Source organism: Acinonyx jubatus, chromosome D2, assembly GCF_027475565.1.
Source record: "Acinonyx jubatus isolate Ajub_Pintada_27869175 chromosome D2, VMU_Ajub_asm_v1.0, whole genome shotgun sequence".
NCBI lineage: Eukaryota > Metazoa > Chordata > Mammalia > Carnivora > Felidae > Acinonyx > Acinonyx jubatus.
The window spans coordinates 14,287,347-14,309,492 of record NC_069393.1 but is presented as its reverse complement, the minus strand read 5'-3'; the positions used below and the strand labels follow the sequence as shown (position 1 = coordinate 14,309,492).

At 41.1% G+C, this 22,146-nt stretch overlaps 1 long non-coding RNA gene across 2 annotated transcripts in view; it reads right to left on the bottom strand.

The window, feature by feature from the left end:
• LOC128312574 (uncharacterized) overlaps nucleotides 1-22,146 on the bottom strand; it is a 196,667-nt gene that overhangs the window by 90,384 nt on the left and 84,137 nt on the right. The window contains exons 1-2 of one of the 2 annotated variants that reach the window (XR_008292048.1): nucleotides 6,209-6,330; nucleotides 4,750-4,848 (exon numbers count right to left, since the gene is read on the bottom strand). This is a non-coding gene — a long non-coding RNA (uncharacterized LOC128312574). Of the gene's footprint in view, nucleotides 1-4,749; nucleotides 4,849-6,208; nucleotides 6,331-22,146 lie in introns of those variants that run through there. The other variant, XR_008292047.1, reaches the window with a different exon arrangement.

Here is a 22,146-nt window from a genome sequence, read left to right as displayed (position 1 = left end):
TTTGTTCATCCCACGGTGCGAATGGAACCCCACAGCATAATGAGAAAACATTAAATTTCTTTTGGAATTATTCAGAAAACTCTTTGTTCTATCTATCGTCACTTTGTCCTTGTCCAAAAGTGGTAATCAAATGATTGTAAATAATTATATAAACAGGCATGAAATAGTTAAGTTGGATACCTCTCCACCAGCTTCTGTAATTAAGAGGGTTTGTAATCATAGAGGAGATAAACTAATCAAATACAAATAGGTCTTCCTAGTCATGGAGGAGACTTTTCAAGCAATAATAGTCAAAGTGACAGCAATGATAATGGTAAAATATCCCAGTAGAAATCCCCCAAAGGCCTGGCCAACCTCCTTCACAGGTAAAGGGATTTCTTGGTAGGCATTCTGGGCATTTGATAATGGCCCTTGCACATCAACCCAAACAGCTAAAACTTTTCTATTACTCTATTGTTTCTTTAAGTGGTGTTTCTGACCATAGACTCAATGACATATAAATAAGAGCTCTGCTGAAGCAAAAACAGATGGTGTGATTAAGTTTAGGAAACAGCTTAAAAAAGAGCGAGAGAGGCTTTTGTAGTGCAGCACCTCTCATATCTAAACATATGCCATGGATATCTAAATTTTGATTATAGTTTATAGATTTCCTCAGATTATTTGTGTAGGACAGCATCTGTATGAGAAGCAGCTTATTACGATTATTATAAAATACTGCTCGAATTTTATAACTCCACTTTTCACATGGGAATTCGTTATTGTACAAGCTGGAGTGCAATTTTTTTCTTCTAAATAACCTAAATTCCTCATGCTATCACTTGAAGTTTGTTGAGTGTGGCCCCAGATTACCTGTATCAGCATCCCATAGCTCCTTGTTAAAACTGCGGATTTTGTCCTTCACCCAGAATGCAAGAGTCTCTGAGATAGAGCCCAAGAATCTACTTTAAGCTAGTGCCCAATTATCATGTTGAAGTTGCAGAACTGAAGATTTAGGTCTTCTTCTTCTTAACAGTTGTCATCACCCGTATAATAAACTTTTAAATACTCGGAGGCTGATAGGAAGTCTCTTCCTTTTACCTGACTCTGCTTTTCACAGGCTACCTGGGACCCTGCACTTTCATATTAGCCTCTGGCAAGACATCCTTCTTTACGTTTGTCCGTCTCCAGCTTGCGGTTAATACTTCACTGGTAATATGAAGTCTTCTACAGATAGAATTTGCTAGAAACGTTACAGAAAAACTTTCCTGCTCGTGGAAAACAGCACCATTTATGTCCATACCAGTAAAGGGAGAGATGAATCATCTAAAGAATTTTATCCATTCAAAAAATCTGGACTGATTTGTTTGATAAACAAATAAACTTGCTTTCTTCTTCCTCAGATGAAGAGTAAAAATGACTAAGTTAAGCAGAATATGGCATAGTACCTCACTCTGGTTTCCCTGTATAAATGGAGGTAAAACAGAACTAAATTTCAGAGTTTTCTGTTAACAAACGAACTCACTGAAGGTATTCTAGTTGATTAAAATTCTCATCAGTTGAGAGAAATTTTTAAAAGATCACAATTTTAAATCCCACAAAATACATTTCACATTAACACTGTATTAAAATCCAATACATGTCTTGATGATTCAGAGTATAATTCAAGCTATTTTATGCATATGAACAAGTTTTCCCATTATCATTGCATTTAAAAAATTTGTTTCGTAAACTTTCACGTAATTTGAAATCTAGACCAACACACGGGAATGAAAAACCAACAGAATTTGGACTTTTGTTCTTTTCTGACACCAACACACGAGCCCTTAATACTATGTCTCAATTTCTATAATTGTAAAATGGAATTGTTGATTAGGGTGCATTTAAATTTCCTGCTAGTTTAACTTTAATCTCACTGCCTTTCTGTTTTGTACAGGTGCAAGTGTATACACACACACACGCCCACACATGCACCCACACACCGGTACACACGTGCACACACACGCACATGCACACATGCCTGCATACACACACACACACACACATGCACATGGACACACGCCCACACACGCACACAGGTGCACGCACACCCCCGAAGACACACACGCACACACGTGTGCGCACACACACACCCGCACACACTCACACGCACGTGCACACATGCCCGCGCATACGCAGGCACACCCACACATGCACAGAATTTAAACACACTAGACTGCAAAGCTCTGCACACGGAATGAAAGACACTCCCCATCAACCTCATCTGTGGATGTTACGATGCTCGCTGCCCATCAGCAATTAAGACGAAAGGTTGCTTTTCCTTCCAATGACTCTAGTCCAGTGTCAGGCTAACCTAAGAAAGAAGACCATAGAAGCCATTGAAAGGACAGGGACTTGCTTTCCAACGCGTGCCTTGCTCTCACATCCTGTGCAGTTGGGGCGAGGGGTGCACGCCGGCCACGCTTGTATGGGACTCATTACCATTTGGAATGCGGCGACCTGACTGAAGTCCTAATAAAAACACAACTTGTATCGATAGTTGCAGCCACTCAGGAGCCACAGCCCCGATGCTGTGTCTCTTGTCACTAGCATGTGCCATTGTGAGCGGGGCGGCCGCACACAGCCTGTCTGCTTACTCACAATAACTCCCCCTCCCCGGGGAACACAAAGGCAGACAGCCGCTTTTCTCCTCCTTCCAGCAGACACTGCGAGGGTCTGTTACTTATTATCTTTGGAAGAAAGGATACAGGTTTGCACGGGCAACTTGAGCCTGTATCAGCTCTGAGATCAGAGAAGATGAGGTAGGTCCCTTCTACAAGACAAACTTTACTGTTGTTGTTGCTGATAAAAGCAAGGTTCACAAACATTCGGCGACTTGACTGGCTTATTCATTTTTACTAACATCTTTATGACCATCTCTTCTGTGGCGAAAAGGAGGCTTCCCCGGAAAGAAGCTGGGGACCCACTGCATAGGAAGGGTATTTAGAAAGAGAGTGAAAAAGCTTGCTTCCTGGACCCCAGGAACAGTCACAATCTGAGAGATGCCCCTTCACCTCTAACAGCACAACCTGGAGTGACATTTAACATAACAGACTTCCTTATTTGCATCGGCCAGTTGACTTTCAAGGAGCAATCACACTATTTGTTTTTAAAGACAAGAGCACAGCATGAAGGAAGGAGTCTTGGGCTGGACTGTCAGAGAGCTGGGTTCGAATCTTAGTTCTGATGCTAGAGAACCCTATGATATTAAGCATATGGTTTAACATCCCTGCAACCTAGTTTCCTTGCCTGGAGGATAAAGACATTCATTAGATTATCTCTAAAGTCTCTAAGAGAAAATTTAGGAAATTCTGGGTCGAAAATACATTAAGCTTATTTTCCTTCTGTAGTCTGATGGATGGAGTCGTAAGTTTCTAATGTTTTAAATTAATACCGATTTACTCAGGCAAACTAGAAGCCCTTCGATTTACTTCCACTTTCCGACCAAATATCTATGCGTCTGAAGAGAAAACTTGTATTTCAACAGGGCCACCTAGGAGCTAGAATAGAAACCAGCTGGAGCACCACACTGTCAAGGACTGGCCTTGGTAAAAGTTCTGAATGTGTCTGCTCATGATGAAAACCAAAGGGAAAACTGAAATGTTATATTTCCCTTTCAGTGGGTGGAAAGTAGTAATATAGAGAATAAAATAAAGGCACCAACCCAGAGCCTTTCTTCTTTTCTAAGCAGAGCAGCTGTGCGGACATTGTGGAGCCACCAAGGCTGAGTTCCCCAAACCCATTAGCAAAAGGCTCATTTTGTCCCGAGTGACGAGCTCTCAGTGGAAGAAAGTGACGTCGAGGGGGTAAATCGTGCTGAAAACACACATACGGTCACTGATAGCCCTTGGACACGATCCCGCAGCAATGATGCTTCCTAAGAACCGTCCAGAGTTTATCCCCGTTGGGGCTCTGCTAATGGCATGTTTGTTGTGTGGAATCAACCCCAGCTTGCATTTATCTCTTAAATTTTTTAAACCAAGATAAACACGTACCAGCATTATTATAAAAGAAGATTCAGATTCGTCGTGCAGCCTAGAAGGCTGCTAAGTGTGTGCTATCCTAGAGATGCTGAAGTCCTGGGAATACTCCTGTGCATCGAATTACAGAGCGTCTCCTAACATACCAGCCACCAGCTCACTCTCTCCTAAAAGAGGCTCATCAGGACACTGCATGCCAATATTTACACAAAGCCAACTGCTCTTTCCTCAGTGGAACAGAAATACCCTTACTTTTCTGACACACAGCTCAGGTATCATTTTTTGGAACCTACACACACTCACCACACATCTGCAGTTTAACTTTCCCATCATTTCCTATCACTCTGGTTTACTTATTCAGTCAACCGATTTCAATTTCACATTTAAATTTCATTCATCCATTTATCAGGTAATTGCTGTTGACTTATTGCTAGGGATTTGGGCCTAAGTCACCCCATCCCCCCTCTTCAAATTCTAAGCTAGTTTGTTAAGAGGTACGGCACTCAATGGGGAGTAAAATGTGCTATCCCCTTTACTGGAGTCAAGATAGAACTGAAAAATGTGGCTTGAACACAACAAGTTAGATACCTTAATCCCTGCCCCTTAAATTAAACTCATGTAATCAGGTAGAGGCAGAGAAGCAGAACGCCAGCTCTTCACTGCGTGGGGAGGGATGGAAATGTGTCCAGGATGATTACCCATTTATCACAATCATATCCACCTTGCAGAAATGGACCTCCCACCAATTACCTACCTAAGACTGGATTTAGTTCTTCCTCTTCTATTCTTCCTAGATTACATTGCCTTGTGCCTTTCATTGTTTCAATTCAGCCACAAGAACTGAAGAGTCATCCTGTGAAAATATAAGAGATATTTAGAAAATAATAATAGAATCTGCACAAGTAGGCGAGAATGAGATTTACTAGCCACAGCGTTGTAACCAGGCTCACAGTTCGAAAAAAAGATCCAGAAAAATGTAGAGGGGGAAAAAAAAAGGAACAAAACTATGTTTGAAGTTACAGCTGTTTCAACTTTGTGTTATAGCTTTCTGGAAACAGGCAAAAAGTTCAAGTGTCATTAAAAAAAAAAAAAAAAAGGAAACTACTAGATTTCCTGGTAGATGGAAATAATAATTGAGAAAGTCTTTGAGTAATAGTAGAAATTGGCATTCACCCATCATTTACAACATATTTCCAATAATATGCTGAGAAGCCACCAAAGTGGCATATCAAAACCCTGTAAGAATTTTAAAAATTTTTTTATAACATTTATTTATTTTTGAGACAGAGAGAGACAGGGCATGAGTGGGGGAGGGGCAGAGAGAGAGAGGGAGACACAGAATCGGAAGCAGGCTCCAGGCTCTGAGCTGTCAGCACAGAGCCCGATGCGGGACTCAAACTCACGGACCGCGAGATCATGACCTGAGCCGAAGTCAGATGCTTAACCGACTGAGCCACCCAGGCGCCCCAATCCTCTAAGAATTTAAAAATCCCCTATTTAAGATCCTTGTTATCAAACCTATAGTTTTGCAGAGTTTTTGATTCAAGGTGTTTTCATGTCTATTATCTCTCACTATGACCATAGGTGCCCAACAAGGTAGAAGGACAGTGGTGCAAAGACTACCCTATCCGCCATATTTATTCTCTTCTCCTGTCATAACAGGACCTTCCATTTTTAGCTGGACTTACTGCAGTCTAAAATGAAGACCCCATTTCCTGTATTCCTTGAGTCAGATATGCCCAGGCACCTAAGGCCTGACCAATGTAGTGTGTACGCTTTCTGGGAAGATCTAGTCATCTCCTCCCCTTTCTTCTTGCTGACTGAACAGCAAATGGAATGGCTAGTACTCAAGCAGCCATCTTATCTTTGATCCATCATGACCTTGGGATCAAAAATCTCATAAGACAGGGGCAGCTGGGTGGCTCAGGCTGGGCTGAGCGACCGACTTGGGCTCAGGTCATGATCTCACAGCTCGTGAGTTTGAGCCCCGTGTTGGGCTCTGCGCTGATAGCTCGGAGCCTGGAGCCTGCTTTGGATTCTGTGTCTCCCTCTCTCTCTATCCCTAACCCACTCGCATTCTGTCTCTGTCTCTCTCAAAAATAAATAAACATCAAAAAAAATTAAAAATACATCATGTAAGACAGAGTCATGAGATAGAAGCAGCCTTGACTCCTGACATTATGCAGCCACCATAAAAGGTCAGAACTGCTTACTTTCTGGCCTTTTGCAGGAGAGAGACATAAACTTCTCATTTGAGCCATTTTTGTGTGTGTTTTCTGTCAACCGAAACCAAATATAATTCCAATACAGATGGGTGGAGAGTTCACAATCCCTACACAGGAAAAATACAATGAAGAAGATGTACATTATGTGACACACCAATGGCACCCGACGCAGGTTCCCATAATCAACTTCATTCATATGTTTTCAGCAACATATCAGAACACTTATGCTGAATGGGATAAATAAAACTATAATAGGTTCTCATCACTTCATGACTGATTTTGCACATAAATCAGTACAGATTTGGTCAAGTTCCACCACCAAATGAGTATCAAAAACCTTTTACTTTTCAGAGATATGAGGACTTTAGTACTGTGCCAAAAGGATCATGTTATCTCGTTTCTACAGGTGAGTGAGCTAAGGTGTAAGACATTGAGTAACTTGCTTACCATTACATGGTGAGATCGAAGTTAGCGTTAAAATGTCCTGACTTCATCAAGGGTCCTTTTCACTGCATGATGCACATTTCTGTTTTTTCCCAAAGTCCTCATTCATGTATTTATCCATTTAAAAATATATGACTGAGCACAGCCCATGTGCAAAGCCCATCCTGTAGGAAGTATATCCTAGGGAGTATCTTAAGGCCATGATTCTCATCAAGGGCATGTGTATGCTGGTTGCTACAAAGTCACAGTATAAATATGAAACATGTTCATATAAAGACTTGCACATGTGTGTTCACAGAAGCTTTATTTATAATATCCCCAAACCGCAACCCAAATGTCTATCCTTAGAATGTGTATCACTCTACTATATGGTATATCCATACAATGGAATAATACTCAGCAACAAAAAGGAACAAACTATTCATGCTGTAACATGGGTGAATCTCAAAATCATCATGTAGGGTGAAAAAGAAGAAAAGAACACATACCGTTTGCTTTTACTTATATACTACTCTAGAAATACTGACTAATCCAAGGTGACGGAAAGTGGAACAGTGGTTGCTTGTGGGGACAGGTGCCCAAGGGCGGAAGGGAGGGATTATGAAGGGCACATGGACATTCCTGAGTGATGGACATATCGACTATATTGATTGTGAGGATGGTTTCGCAAATACATACATAAGTCAAACCATCAAACTCTACACTTAAAATGGGTGCAGTTTTCTGTTGATTATACATTAATAAATCTGTTCTAAAAGGATGGAACAGCTTCCCGGAGTATGACTTTTAAATTTTTTTTTAACACGTATTTATTTTTTAGAAACAGAGAGAGGCAGAGCATAAGCAGGGGAGGGGCAGAGAGAGGGGGAGACACAGAATCTGAAGCAGGCTCCAGGCTCCGAGGCATCAGCACAGAGCCTGATGCGAAATCATGACCTGAGCCGAAGTCAGACACTTAAACCGACTGAGCCACCCAGGCACCCCAAGGAGTATGACTTTTATCAAGAGGCTCAAAAGGGAAACGCAAGGGCTTGATTAGACTTTTTAAAAATATGAAAACAACAAAAATACCATAATATATAAAGTAAAACCGCATCCCTTCTCAAGATGAAAACGAGATGTCAAAATTGAACGCTTACAGGGGGCTAGGTCTAGCTAACCCCTTCAGATACCCCAGAATCTGGTTATTTTCACTCTTCTCTGAAGTTTGCAGAGTCTGTTGGTAAAGTCTGAAACAGTGCTTCCAAGGGGTTCACAAGGTCATACAACAGATGTAGAAAGTCCCCAACACCTCTAACATACCACTGCCTCTCTGTTTCCTGTGGTTTTAGTTCAACCAGTGCATCTTCTCACATCATGGACATCTTGTCTATTTCTATTTAGGAGTGCTAGTCATTTATAATCCACGGAGTAAGCAGAGGGAATCTCCCTCATGCTACAAGAGCTGTACAATCCTTGGACATGGGGAGAGTGAACCCTGTACACAAATACCTGTATTTTTGTCCCCAATATTTTTTTTTTCCTAAAGAATCACAGATCAAATGTGAGGAAACTCTTGAAATACTCAGCTGACACTGTGGAGGCCATAATGAGTCCTCCTGATCCAGCTGAATAACCAGGAACATAGGGATTCATCAGGAATTTCTGATTTCAGTCAGATGTTTCGTATGAAGAATGTGTAACCTTCTTGATGGGAACACTACCATGATTCTATGAAGTCCTAGACTTTATAAAAGCAGAATTTAAAAAATTCAAATAAACTCATACTGTAACCATAGGAGCCAACTCCCCTCCAGAAGGTGGTATATATTAGTATACAAGAGAGGCTGGGGGGTGGGGGGGGAGTGGGGGGGAGTGAATGACAGAACTTTCTGATTACTCAAGAGAAGGATCCCCAAATCCAAAAGGGTTTAGAAAACATCATTCAGAGGTTACTGAAAGCCACGTTAGCAGAAAAAATGATAGAATGCCTAGTCACCCCAAAACATTGAGGGTAGAGTCCAAATTAGTTCATCTCAGGGTACTTGCTTGATACGGTCTTGGAGATCTTGGTAATCTTGGAGAAATCTTTGAGAAACAGTGGAGAAAAATGGAGGAAAATTTTCTAATCTTCTGAAAAGGGAACAGATAAATTATGGAAACTATGGAGAAGCAAGAACAATGTTTTTACCCCAGAAATACTGGAACCAACTGCTAAATGGGGTCTGTGACCATTTTAGAAAAAATGTTATTAAAATGTAGCATATACTCATTAACAATTTCTGTCTAAAATTATCTCAGTTTCATCTCATACTAAGTAAGACAAAGATGTGTCTGGGCCATGACAGAAAGTATCTTCAATTCATTCCAATTCAACAAATAACAAATCCATCAAATGAAACAGCATCTTGTTGACAGATGAGGTGAGGACACAGGGGGGCTGTTTCTTGTACCACATGAATCCTAAGTGGGGTCTCTAGTTGTTTTCCACAAGACTGTACTTGGAGAAAGCCTCACACTTAAAAGAAAGGCAAGGTTTAGTATAAAAGTTAAAGTAAAAAAAAAAAAAAAGTTAAAGCAAAGACAATAATAAACTGAAGAGGATTATGGGCAGGAAGGGAAAGGTCCTGGAAACTATTTCAAAGACGACTAGCTGTAATAACTGAAAATGTTTTACATGCAAAGGAAAATATTTAGATGGAGCTTTTAAAAACTATTTGAACGTATGTTACATTGATGAAGGAAAATGCTTATGTTTTGCTCTTCCAAAGGGCATAAACAGGACCAGTAGTTGGAATTCACAATAGCACTGATTCAGGTCCGATATGAGAAAGAATTTATAACAATTGTAAATACTCAACAATTGATTTTTTTTTTGCTTCAAAATTATATCATATCCTTTGACAGTCTTTCAATATTTCAGTGTTCAAAATAAGCATGCCTTTCACAAAATCCTTCACAAAGGATTTCTTTAAAAAAATTTTTTTAATGTTTATTTATTTCTGAGACAGAGAGAGACAGAGCATGACAGGGGGAGGGGCAGAGAGAGAGGGAGACACAGAATCCGAAGCAGGCTCCAGGCTCTGAGCTGTCAGCACAGAGCCTGATGTGGGGCTCGAACTCACAGACTGTGAAATCATGACCTGAGCTAAAGTCGGTCGCTCAACAGACTGAGCCACCCAGGCGCCTGACACACATTTTCAAAGACATGTGCACCAATACACAGTCTGAAGCACTGTTTATAAAAGCCATCAAAATCTGTTACTTTCAGAAATCCATACACAGGCATGGTAGGTGACAGCTGCTAAGAATAAGGGAGATCAGGCAGGCCATGTCATTATCAAGTACAATCAATTACAGAACATTATGCCAAGTTTGATCTCATTTGTGTAAAATTAAAAGGGTATTTGTATTTTACATTATGTGTTTATATATGCACAGAAAAAGTCTAACGTGTAAGAATCATTGTGCTTTTTTTAGACAAACTGGGAACCTAGAAGAATTACTTTCTCCTTTACAACTTTAGAGATAGTTCCACTTTTTCAAAACCATGAATGTACATTACTTTTTAAACATGTAAACTAATTTTAAAGTCACCGCTTTTGTTATTGAAAGTCTAATCTAATTTTATATAGATATATAGATATATAGATATATAGATATATAGATATAGATATCTATATAGATAGAGATATAGATATATCTCTATCTATATAATCTCCTGCCATTATACCTATATTGCTATATTGTATCTGTGTTATATATAATTATTGTATCTAATATGATGATCTAATTATTAATTATTATCCACGACATTATATTTCAGAAGATCTGTTTTGCCAAGAGGACCAGGATCGCCTGCAGCTTTCTAGATGTGGACTCTGACTGAACACTTAACATCTCTGAGCCAAACATTTCTTTTCTGTGACGTAAGGAGAGCTGATGAAGCAGAATGAGGATTAAATGAGACACAACTGAGAAAGAATGATCTGTTTTACTTAATTCTCCTAACAAGAATTTATTAATGTGTATTAAACTTAAAAAGGTTTATTATAACAGTATACCCTGGAGACAAGAAAGAGTCATTTTAATTCTCCAAACTTCTCCCATTCAGCACCTCGAATTTGATCATTCCCTTACAGGCAAAATAAATTATTTAAATTTTCTACGTTTCTAACACTTTTCTTTATTATCTTTCTTTTAGTTTCACCAGGCAATTTCAAACCTTAATGTGACTAAACATTACACTAGAGAGATGTACACATAATATTATGCAGGCTATGCTTTATAGGTAATTTAGGGACATTATTTTCTTTTTACATGCTAACTAAAAATCTATTATGAATGTATAGGTATGTAACAGGTTTTTAATTCGCTCATAAAATCTATATTATGATACAATATATATTTATCATATATGTTTATATGATGTCATTATAATTCTATGTGTATATATACATATATATATACACATATACATATGTACATCTGTATGCATACATACATATGTACAGACGTGTATATATATATATATATATATATATATATATATGTATATATATTGTGTGTGTCTATGTAGAGGGTTGAATTTTAGTCCACAAAAGATATGTCCACCCAAAACCTCAGAAGGTGACTTAATTTGGAATAAGGGTCTTTGCAATATAATTAAGGTAAGGATCTTGAAATAAGATCATTTTGGACTCGGGTGGGCCCTAAGTCCAAGGCAAGTGTCCTTATAAAAGAGACAAAGACAAGGGCAGAGACACAGAGACGAAGACCGTGTGAAGACAGAGTGACGCTACCACAAATCCAGGCACCGCCAGAAGCTGGAAGAGGTGAGGAACAGTCCTTCCCTCTGCGTCTGGGAAAGCATGGTCCCGCTTCACCCTGACACCTTGATTTCAGACTTCCGGCTTCCAGAACCGTGAGAGAAAAGGCGTCTGCTGGTTTAAGTCCCAGGTCTGTGCTCGTCTGTTAGGACACGCCTAGGAAACCGATACGATATATATGCACACTGGCCATAACACTGTTATTCTAACTGGATCATTTTGGAGAATAAAAGGGGGGCACAATCATTGATGATTTTAGGACAGTAGGATTAAACAGAGGTGCCTGTGACAAGCTGGGTCACATGCTCATTTACCGCAGGGAACATGAGACTGCCCTATAATGTGTGTAAAGTGTTCACAGAGCATCTGCGACACAACATGTCCTCGGTAAACGTAACTCTTAGGGTAACTACGCTCTATGTAGTTCTGGTATACAAGGGGCTGGTGTCCTAGAAGTGTGGACTATCTGACCAGGCTTATAGGCTGGAGGCTGGGCAGAGGAGAGACAGGAAAAGAGAGACAGAGGGGGGTGATTGGCTTCTTCACCCCAATAGTCAGGCAAGTGTCAAGAATCCCAACGACTGCAGCTGTTCCCGGCTCTCGTGAGTCCCCTGATACCTCTTGCACACTGAGTGTGCAATGCAGCGACTGTCTCACTCTCTCCTTAGGGCTGAAGTTCAAATCCTACCCCGGCTGCGTGATGTGGAAAGCGTGTCCCAGGCCACTGCTGAGTTGTAAAAGGTATTATCGCTATTGACTTGAAACAGTAGATGGGAGCATGCCAGGAGGTGTGAGGCCAGATTCCTGGGAGAAATCATTCTCACCCAACCATCTGACTAGAACACCTCGGTTTGAAAACTGAACAGGAGGACCTTGGCTGACCAACTTCTTTATTTTATAGCTGAAGAGACGGGACACCCAGCAGCATTACCCCTGCCAGGTAAAACAGTACCCGGGACAGTCGTAATAATTGTTTATTTTTCGTGTCAAAATGTCGGGGTGGATTTTGATCCTGTTTTGGCTTATCCACCTGGAGTGTGAGAAATCAAGGTAGCATAATGGAGGTATTTCATCTTTGCTTTTCTCAAAATAGTTCATAAATAATACGGAAGTACCTGTCCTTGTTGCCTTCAAGATCTCAAATTATTAATCCAGAACAAGAAATCTGTGCTCCAGGGACCTGCGCACATCTGACCGCAGAGAGCGAACAGCCTGCTGTAATTTCTGACTTTAGGACAAGATATCAGAAGTGTGTTTTTTTTAAATATTAAGAAACTTATTTTGTGCTTACCCTATGCCAGTTATGTCCAAAGCAGTTTCCATACGTTATCTCATTATAGCCCCGTAACGTAGATATGATGCCTCCATTTCACAGATGAGGAAACTAAAGCTCGAGGACAGGACACAGTTTGCCCTGGAGCCCACATTCAACCACTGTGCTATCCCAGGGTGCTGGACTAGAAGTTCAAGAGGGTCTGAGCCACAAACGCGAAGAACGACAGGTAAGTCTCCTCGTTTTTCTAAGTGTCTGCCAGACAACAATACTGCTAAAATATTTCCCATTTCTAAAACCTAAGAATCCAGAATTCGTGACAACTAGGGTCGATACATTTGGATATTTCTATAATTAATGAATATCTACTTAACACAGCAGAGTCAAGAAGGGCGAGACTCTGTGGAATGTGCTGAAGATCTAACCCACTTTTTAGATTATTTCTTCACAGGACAATTGATTCTTATGCTCATTATAAATGATTCACTTCAAAGGGAAGATAATTAAGGTCTCACACTATATGCCAGTCGGTCTGGAGACCCATGGAAAAATGAGAATTGAGAACCACTATTTATTTCAGCTCTTTTGATTGGTCACAAATTAATTTACTTTCCTGGGTGGAGTGGGAAAGATGGGTGAAAACACATGTTTTTCTAATATAATTCAGTCTCTTGGCAAGAAGTTATTGTGTGTGTCAGCTTGCATTACATAAACCTCCCCAAGATGTTTGCTGTCCCACACATAGGACGACTGCGGCCGTTCTAAGCAATAGTTCCATTCTATTATTTACCTCTGCTTCCAGGAGAGTTAGAGGTGATGGTTTGTCCCCTCCTCCTCCCCTCCTCCACTTTCTAAAACCCATAGAGTAGAACTGCTAAAATAGAAATCAAAACTTAAAATGTTTACTTATCTTGAGAGAGTCGGGGGAGGGTCAGAGAGAGAGAAAGAGAGAGGATCCCAAGCTGACTGCGCGCTGTCGGGGCAAGAGTGAGATGCGGGGCTCGATCCCACGACCCTGGGGTCATGACCCGAGCTGAAATCAAGAGGCAGACGTTTAACCGACTGAACCACCCAGGTGCTCCAAAACTTAACATGTTCTTCAATCAACCAGAAGCAAATCTCTAGGCTAACGTAAGCACTGTGAGCGTTGTATTTAGCTCTGAACATCTACTTATCTGGATGAAATAAGAAGCATAACATCTGATATAAAAAATATATACCCATTAGTCAAGTGGTAAGAAGTAAGCAACCTACCCCTGGGTCATTTTGCACGAGACATTTGTACAACATAATACACTATCACCTTTAAAATATCATTAACAATGAACTTTTAACTAATGCATTGTCTACGTTACTATTTCTTACAGTGCACGCATGAATAACTGTCACAACATTCTTTGACTGCTTTATAGGACAAAAATATAGCATTGGGGTTTAAAGAGCTCTTTGCTGGGGCACCTGAGTGGTTCAGTTGGTTAGCCGTGCAACTTCAGCTCAGGTCATGATCTCACGGCTCATGAGTTCAAGCCCCACGTTGGGCTCTGTGCTGTCAGCTCGGAGCCTGGATGCTACTCGGGATCTGTGTCTCCCTCTCTCTCTGCCCCTAACCCACTCGCATTCTGTCTCTGTCTCTCTCAAGAAGTAGATAAACATTAAAAAAAAATTAAAGAGCTCTTTGCTAACATACGCTTAGGAGGATGAAGTCATAGAGATATGAAGGTACTTTGAAAATAATAGCAGCTATTTTACCGTTAGAAGATAATACCCAGTTTCCTTTTTCATCTATTTCAGTCATGTAAAAAATATGAGTTCCAGGCTTTAGCTCATGATGGGAGTATGTAGCTTTTCATATTTTAATATTTTTGTGTCCAAGGCAAGGAAAGAAAAGGTTATTTTCTGCATTCATGAACCTCTACGTGTGTCTTCCCTCGGACTAGGCATAGTGACAATGACCTACTGGATGCCAAGAAGAGGAAGAGTTAATAAGCACAAACTCTGGGGCGCCTGGGTGGCTCAGTTGGTTGAGCATCCGACTTCGGCTCAGGTCATGTTCTCGCGGTCCGTGAGTTCGAGCCCCGCGTCGGGCTCTGGGCTGACCGCTCAGAGCCTGGAGCCTGCTTCCGATTCTGTGTCTCCCTCTCTCTCTGACCCTCCCCCGTTCATGCTCTGTCTCTCTCTGTCTCAAAAATAAATAAAGGTTAAAAAAAATTTTTTTTTAAAAAGCACAAATTCTTATTTGGTGACTGAATCCTCAAGGCCCTGAACTGACCACGCTTCTGGGATGATCCATGAGAATCCTCCCTGAAGACAGTGAGCGGACTCTGGAAACTATGAGTGCTGTTTTGATCAAAGGTAGTGGAATGCATTCAACAAGAACATTTCCTTTCCACTTACCAGTTCTTTGATTATGGCGTTCCTGTGTTCGAGAACATGTGAAGATTATTACAAAACATTGTGCCCACGATCTTAAGTGAAATTCCTGCCTTTATTCACTTAGCACAGATTTTTAAATTGGAACCTGTAAGCAGACAATTTTATGCATGCTTTGTTTTAATTAGGTGAATATACAAATTTAAAGGTCACATATTTGAAGGAGGTCCCATTAGGCAAGGAAATGTTTTCTGAGTGTATCAACAACATGCAACAATGATTGAGATTGATCTTAAGAGAATTTGAAAACTAATAGAGATTAATTAAATATTAAATGGTTTTCTAGATTGTTAGTCACTGTGTATTAAATGTCAACCATGAGAAGGAGACTACTGATGCATAATTATGAGTTTCTCATGGCCTAAATATCCCTTTCTCCAGAAAGCTATCAGTCTTATTCTCCCTCCACTATGCGTAAAACCATTCATCAGCAGATAATGTGGGACAGGGAGCGACAGAAAGAAATGGTGGCAGAGGCAGACCCCCAAAAGTGGCCTCAGTGTGAGACCCCTGTGTCGACAGACAGACAGAGAACGCACAAGCGAGCTCAAGTCGGGGAGGGGCAGAGAGAGAGAGGGAGACACAGAACCCAAAGCAGGCTCCAGGCTCTGAGCTGTCAGCACAGAGCCCAATGCGGGGCTTGAACTGATGAACCACGAGATCATGACCTGAGCCCAAGTCAGACGCTTAACATATTGAGCCACCCAGGCACCCCCCCCCCCATGTGTCATATCTAAAAGCAGGGCACCATAAACTAATGCAAGACTGCCCAAACTCTCGTCAAAATAAAGTTAAATTGGAATGCAGTTAAATTGTCTTGCTTATTTTTGTTCGTACACTTAAATTCAATTTAATGTTTTCAGTATGTTCCCTCTGTACTATATTACTAAGCTATTTACAAGTTGAAACAATGTCAGTGTCTTGGAACCTAACACACTACCTTGTAAGTAATAAAAACTGTAGGAAAAATGACCACAACAGCTAACATGTACTGAAAATGTTCCATGTATTAGGCCCCGTTTAAGCAATTTGATGTATAATAGCTCATTTAATAGCCATAATTACACAGTGAGGCAAGTATAATTAGTATACCCATTTTACAGATGAAATAAAAAACCACTGAGGCACAGAGCAGCCGGAATCTGGACACAGCGGCCTAGCTTCAAAGCCTATGCTCTTAGGTAATCATATATAACAATATAACCCAAGCAAAATATAAATTGTTTAGATGCTCAGGTTGCCTGTCAAATTCACATCCCAAATGTGGGCAACTTCCATTACTTATATCAGTAGTAATGGATTCATTCAGCATTTACCACGGGCTAGGCATTGGCTATGTAGTTCATATAAGCAGTCTCCCCATTTGACATTCAGAGCAACTCAGGATGTTTAAATGATTCAATTAAAGTCACACAGCCTGTGAACTGAATATATAAGCATTCAAATATGGCCATTTCTGCCTTTCCAATACTGTCTCCCCTGGTGGATAATTATTAAGTAACCACGACTGGTGGTATCATTACTGTTAAGTAACCTGGTAACTGGTAACAGGTAAGCAATCACTGGAAACAGATAATTTTGAAGTTAATAATATTTAATGCATGTCTTAGCATCTGGTTATTGCAATCACTTTTTAATAACTGAAAAGGACAGTTACTCTTACCTAATCCAAATCCCTCTAGATCATTGCCAACTGACTTTAGCCAAACTTCAAAAATGCTTCGTGCAGAAAGGAAAACTTACAATGGGGAAGAGAAGACCATTTCCTATTTTACCAAGTTGACAGCTTTAAGCTCAAAAGTAAAATAAAAATTAGTCTTGGAACAAGATCAGAAAAGGGGATGATCAATACTCGGCCTGGCTTGTGGATTTCTGTTAACCCCAGCCAGACAGGACACGTGTAAACACTTGTCAGCTCTGTGGCCCACATTGCTACTTTGTTGAGATTTAAAATCGTCTGTTCCTATTACTTTATTTTCTGTAGACTATTAGTTTCTGACACCAGGTGGCGATAGAGAGTCATGAGTGCTGCCCATTTTTCTAGGACCTAGGGTTCAAACTAAAAGTACATTTTTTTTAAACTACAGTATCACAAAACTATTGAGTTGTTCTCTCTCTCTCTCTCTCTCTCTCTCTCTCTCTCTCACACACACACACACACACACACGCAAATGCATCAATCAAGGCCTCTCCAGGAAAAAAAAAAAAAAGAAACAGTAAACATAAAAAATGTGCTTACAAGTTTTCTAACCAAAATTTTACCAGAACCATTACTAAGCACCACTACCATTTTCAGACAAGGCAGTCGTGATCTTCTACATGCGTGTTTCTCCAACCCTGTCTACACATTAGAAACCTTGAGAGCTTTAGCAATGTCCAGATCGCACCCCACAATTTCCTAGGCTGAGGCCGAGGCATCCATATTTAAACAAAAACAACAAACCAAGTTCCCAGAGAACTCTCACGTACAAGCAGGGTTGAGGCGTGCAGCCAGAGACAGAGAGGTGTTTCTTAACGGGGGTTGCAGATTTCTGGATGGGGTTATCACTGAGAATTGCATCTGGTTCTCAATGTAGTAGGTTTGCAGTAACAAACCAGGTTCTAGAGAACTGATTTATGATGACAGAATCATAAGATTAGCACTTAGAAAGTAGAAAGTCAAGGGGCACCTGGGGGGTTCAGTCAGTTGAGTGTCTGGCTTCGGCTCAGGTCATGATCTCACACTTTGTGAGTTTGAGCCCCGCATGGCTCTCTGCTGACAGCTCAGAGCCTGGAGCCTGCTTTGGGTTCTGTGTCCCCCTTCTCTCTGCCCCTCCCCTGCTCATACTCTCTTTCTCTCTCTCAAAAGTAAATAAATATAAAAAAAAAAAATTAAAATAGAAAGTCAATACAGTAACTTACTTTGAGGAAAGAAAGTCCTATATGGGCCACCATCCGGGCTAATTCTATTAGCCAGACAGACCTTCCCAAAGTAGATAGCCATTCAGTCATTCACAACTCAGAAGCAACAAAAACACTGAGAAAACCAAATCCAGATCTAAACTCAGGTAATTTGTTGCATCTAGAAACCCAAGGAAGGACAATAAATAAATAATCTTCAGGGACAATGGTGCCAACCTATGTATGATGGTCTGAGGCATCTGTCTTTGTTAAAAGGGTTGGTTTTATAGACCGAAATAGCTCTGTCCATCAGTCAAGCCCCCTCTTCCTGGATACGGCCAAAGAACACTAATACTTCTGGGCTCTCACTCGTTGTTTTCATTTCATAATCACAGACCCATCTGTGACAGGCTGCAGATGATGAAGGGGTTTGTTCCATTTTCCAAACAAATCAAACCAACACAATGCACGACGTGCAATCGGGACACCTCGGGGTTGTCAGTACCTCAGCAACTACGCAGCAGGCAGAGCAAACGCAGGGCCGGGAAAATGTGGACGACGCTAAGCAGGCTTGGTGAAGGCAGCTGGAAGGCGCCTAGCAAAGCGTCTCACAAACTGCAGCAGAATTAAACATGGCTCAGGTACCAGAACCGTAAAACGAGGATTTATGATAGGAGTCGCAAAACCTGGTTACAAAGAGCCAGGCAAGATCCAAAAGTCTATTGGTGCACGGTGCTGCCTCATTCTGGAGGATTCCGAGAGCGTGGGCCGGGCTGCGAGGCCGGTTCTCTGCTGTGTCAGGAACACTGTTTCTGGAATCAGATTACTGTGAACTGACCTCAGCTCTGCCCCCTCCAACTCATGCGTTGTGAAGCGCATTTCTTTCAACATCTGAGTACCTGTTTCCTCATCTAGAAAATGGAGGATGTAATTATTCCTCTCTCACAGGGCCAGTGGGAGAATTGTAGAAGATAGTTCGGACAGATGACCATGGATTCGAAGTGTCTTCCCTGCGTCAGCAGCGTCGGCCCCACTGGGAGCCCCAAACTTTCCAGCCCCACTGCAGACCCGCTGAATCAGAACTGAAGCTGGAGCCCAGGAACTCGTGTTTTAAACAAGCCCTCTGGGTTTTTCTGATGCATACTAACGTTTCTGTAGAAGATCAAACAGCCTGGGAAACTGGAAGCAAACAGAATCTCTGTTCTAATTACGGGGGGAAGGTAGGAAATGCTAGAGTAGCCGGGGCATAGGGCTGGGACATGGGACCTGGGGGCATAGGGCTCGCCAGGCACTCCAGCCCCCAGGTCCGCTTAGCAGCAAAGCCACGCAAGATCCAGGAGACAGCAAATTGGATCCTAGCTCTTGGAAATGAGTAACCTGCACCTAAGTCTGGGGAACACACTTTGTTCCTAACCTGAGAGATTCCAAGCTGCTGACCCATCATCCAATCAGCTAGAGTTTGCAGAGTGGGCATCCCATGATAGAAACATATACCCCTAACTGACTATCCTTCAGGAAAAAACTGGACATAATAATTTCCCAGGTAAGGAGGCCCTGCTGGGAAGAAATCCTACCTATATTTACTTCAGTCTTTCTATGCTTCTGTTTTCCTAAGTTACATAGAATTAGTTTCTTCTCAAAACATCAGTATCTGGGCACCTGGGTGGCTCAGTTGGTTAAGCGTCCGACTTCAGCTCAGGTCATGATCTCACACTCCGTGGGTTCAAGCCCCGCGTCGGGCTCTGTGCTGACAGCTCAGAGCCTAAAGCCTGCTTCAGATTATGTGTCTCCCCTTTCTCTGCCCCTCCCCTGCTCATGCTCTGTCTCTCTCTCTCTCTTAAAAAAAAAAATTAAAAAAAAAAAAAAACCATCAGTATCATCCTTCTGCCCCTGCAAAGGTCTATTTTTCCCCGCTCATTGTCCTCTTAAAACATAACTTGGTGCCCCAAATAGTCAGTCCTTAGAACGTACTGATCCCATCTCCATTCCATCACTCCCTATCCACTGGTTGACAGTATTAATTACGTTTTCTCTGACTGTTCTGCCTCCCTGATTATATTATAAGGCCCTTGAAGCCCCACGATCTGTCAGTCTCTTATAGGACTATTACAGGACTCTAAACTGAATTCAGGTGAAAAAAAATTGTCCAAGAAAGCTATTGGAAATGATGATCTATACATACTTTAACCTTGTACAAATAAAAACATATTTTTTTAGACATCAGGTCACCATAATTAGCTCAGTTTTAACTGAACCACTGAACATTTTGTATTTTTATTCCTGCCAGTTGACTCTAAAATCATTTCTCAAAGAAGTGACTAGCATACATTGGTACACATCTACGCATTACCCAAACATGTCTGGGTTTTAAGTTTAATGTGTGAATCCGTGCTATCCTCCCCATTTCAGACGAATGCTGTAGCTGATAAAAATGTCTAAAACTGACATATATTCTGGAACTATAGATAACATACACAATTCAAAAACATCCATCCTACAGGGGGATGGATTACGCACACGAAGCATATCACCTTTTTTGAACTTCGGTATAAACTGTCACCTCTGAAAGTGAGTATTTTTACAACAGGCTTGCTAGAAAATGCATGCATTTGCCAGCTTAATTATTAACACATTCTTGCCCTCTTCCCTTGGTGTCAGATCTGCTGAGTGCCAGAACACTGCATTCTGTTTATTAGAGTCACTCGCTAAAGTCGACACAGTTGCAGAGCATAGAGAGGGAAAACCTCTGTAAAGTCCTTTCAAACTTTGCCAGAAGCAAGTAAGCCAGGGAACTTTGGGATCACACCTCAAAAAAATAAAGAATTGTAACTTTATCACCCCTCCCCACCCCAAAGCAGATTGAAATAGCAAGATTTGGTGGAAAAAAGCCAAACTAACTCAGGCACATGGTCTTTCTATAGATATACTGGTAACTGAACTAGGACCAGATCGCTGATAATGGGGATTCCCAAATATGTACATATGTATATATGTGTGTGTGTGTGTGTATATATATATAAATTTTAATTAATCAGGTCTCTGTAGGTTTCAGGTAAAACATCATCCTACTTATTATCTTCTTTTAAAGATAATTTCATTCAGGGGCCCCTGGGTGGCTCAGTCAGTTAAGCATCTGACTTCAGCTCGGGTCATGATCTCACGGTCCGTGAGTTTGAGCCCCGCGTCGGGCTCCGTGCTGACAGCTCAGAGCCTGGAGCCTGCTTCAGATTCTGTGTCTCCCTCTCTCTCTGCCCCTCCCCTGATCGTGCTCTGTCTCTCTCTCTCTCAAAAATAAATAAATAAACATTAAAAAATAAAAGAATAACTTCATACACTTTAGCCACACTTTACTTACACTTCATACACCTCAATGTCAAACAACAACAATCAAACAACCAAAGATATTTATCATAGGAGATATTTTTCTTGTAACTAACCTGTATCACCCTGCTGAGTAGTCAGCTCACACCATTTTGTTCTTTCACAGCATTATACACACACACACACACACACACACACACCAGCTCCTTTAAAAAACTTCCTTGATTTCCTTGATTTAGTTGGCTTGTGAGTAGAATTTTTTACATTTATACTTTTCAGGATCTTTCAAATTTTCTATAATAGTCATATAGCATTATAGAAAATATCTTAAATATTTTAAATTGTTCTCATGCTTTTTCTGCAAGTTGATTCTGCCCTATTTTTTTTTTTTTTTTGAGATTTTATTTTTTAAGTAACCTCTACACCCAATGTGGGGCTCGAACCTACAACCCAGAGAGGAAGACCTGGGCACTCCACGGACCGAGCCAGCCAGGCGCCCCTCAACCTCAAGTCTTTCTTATCAGACTCAGTGTCCAACCTTATTCATCGTCACTACTATTTTTTGAACCCTCTCCAAACTTAACACACACCTGTCCACACCTCTTGACCATACTTTTGAAACATAATCCAGTATGAGTTGACATCTCTGTAACAAGTCCGCTGTTTGAGAGAAAACAGCCAGCATTGCTGTTGACTTTAGTCTAGTCGTCAGGGGTGGCACCGGGCACCTGGCTGGCTCGGCAGGTGGGGCACAACACTCTGGATCTCCA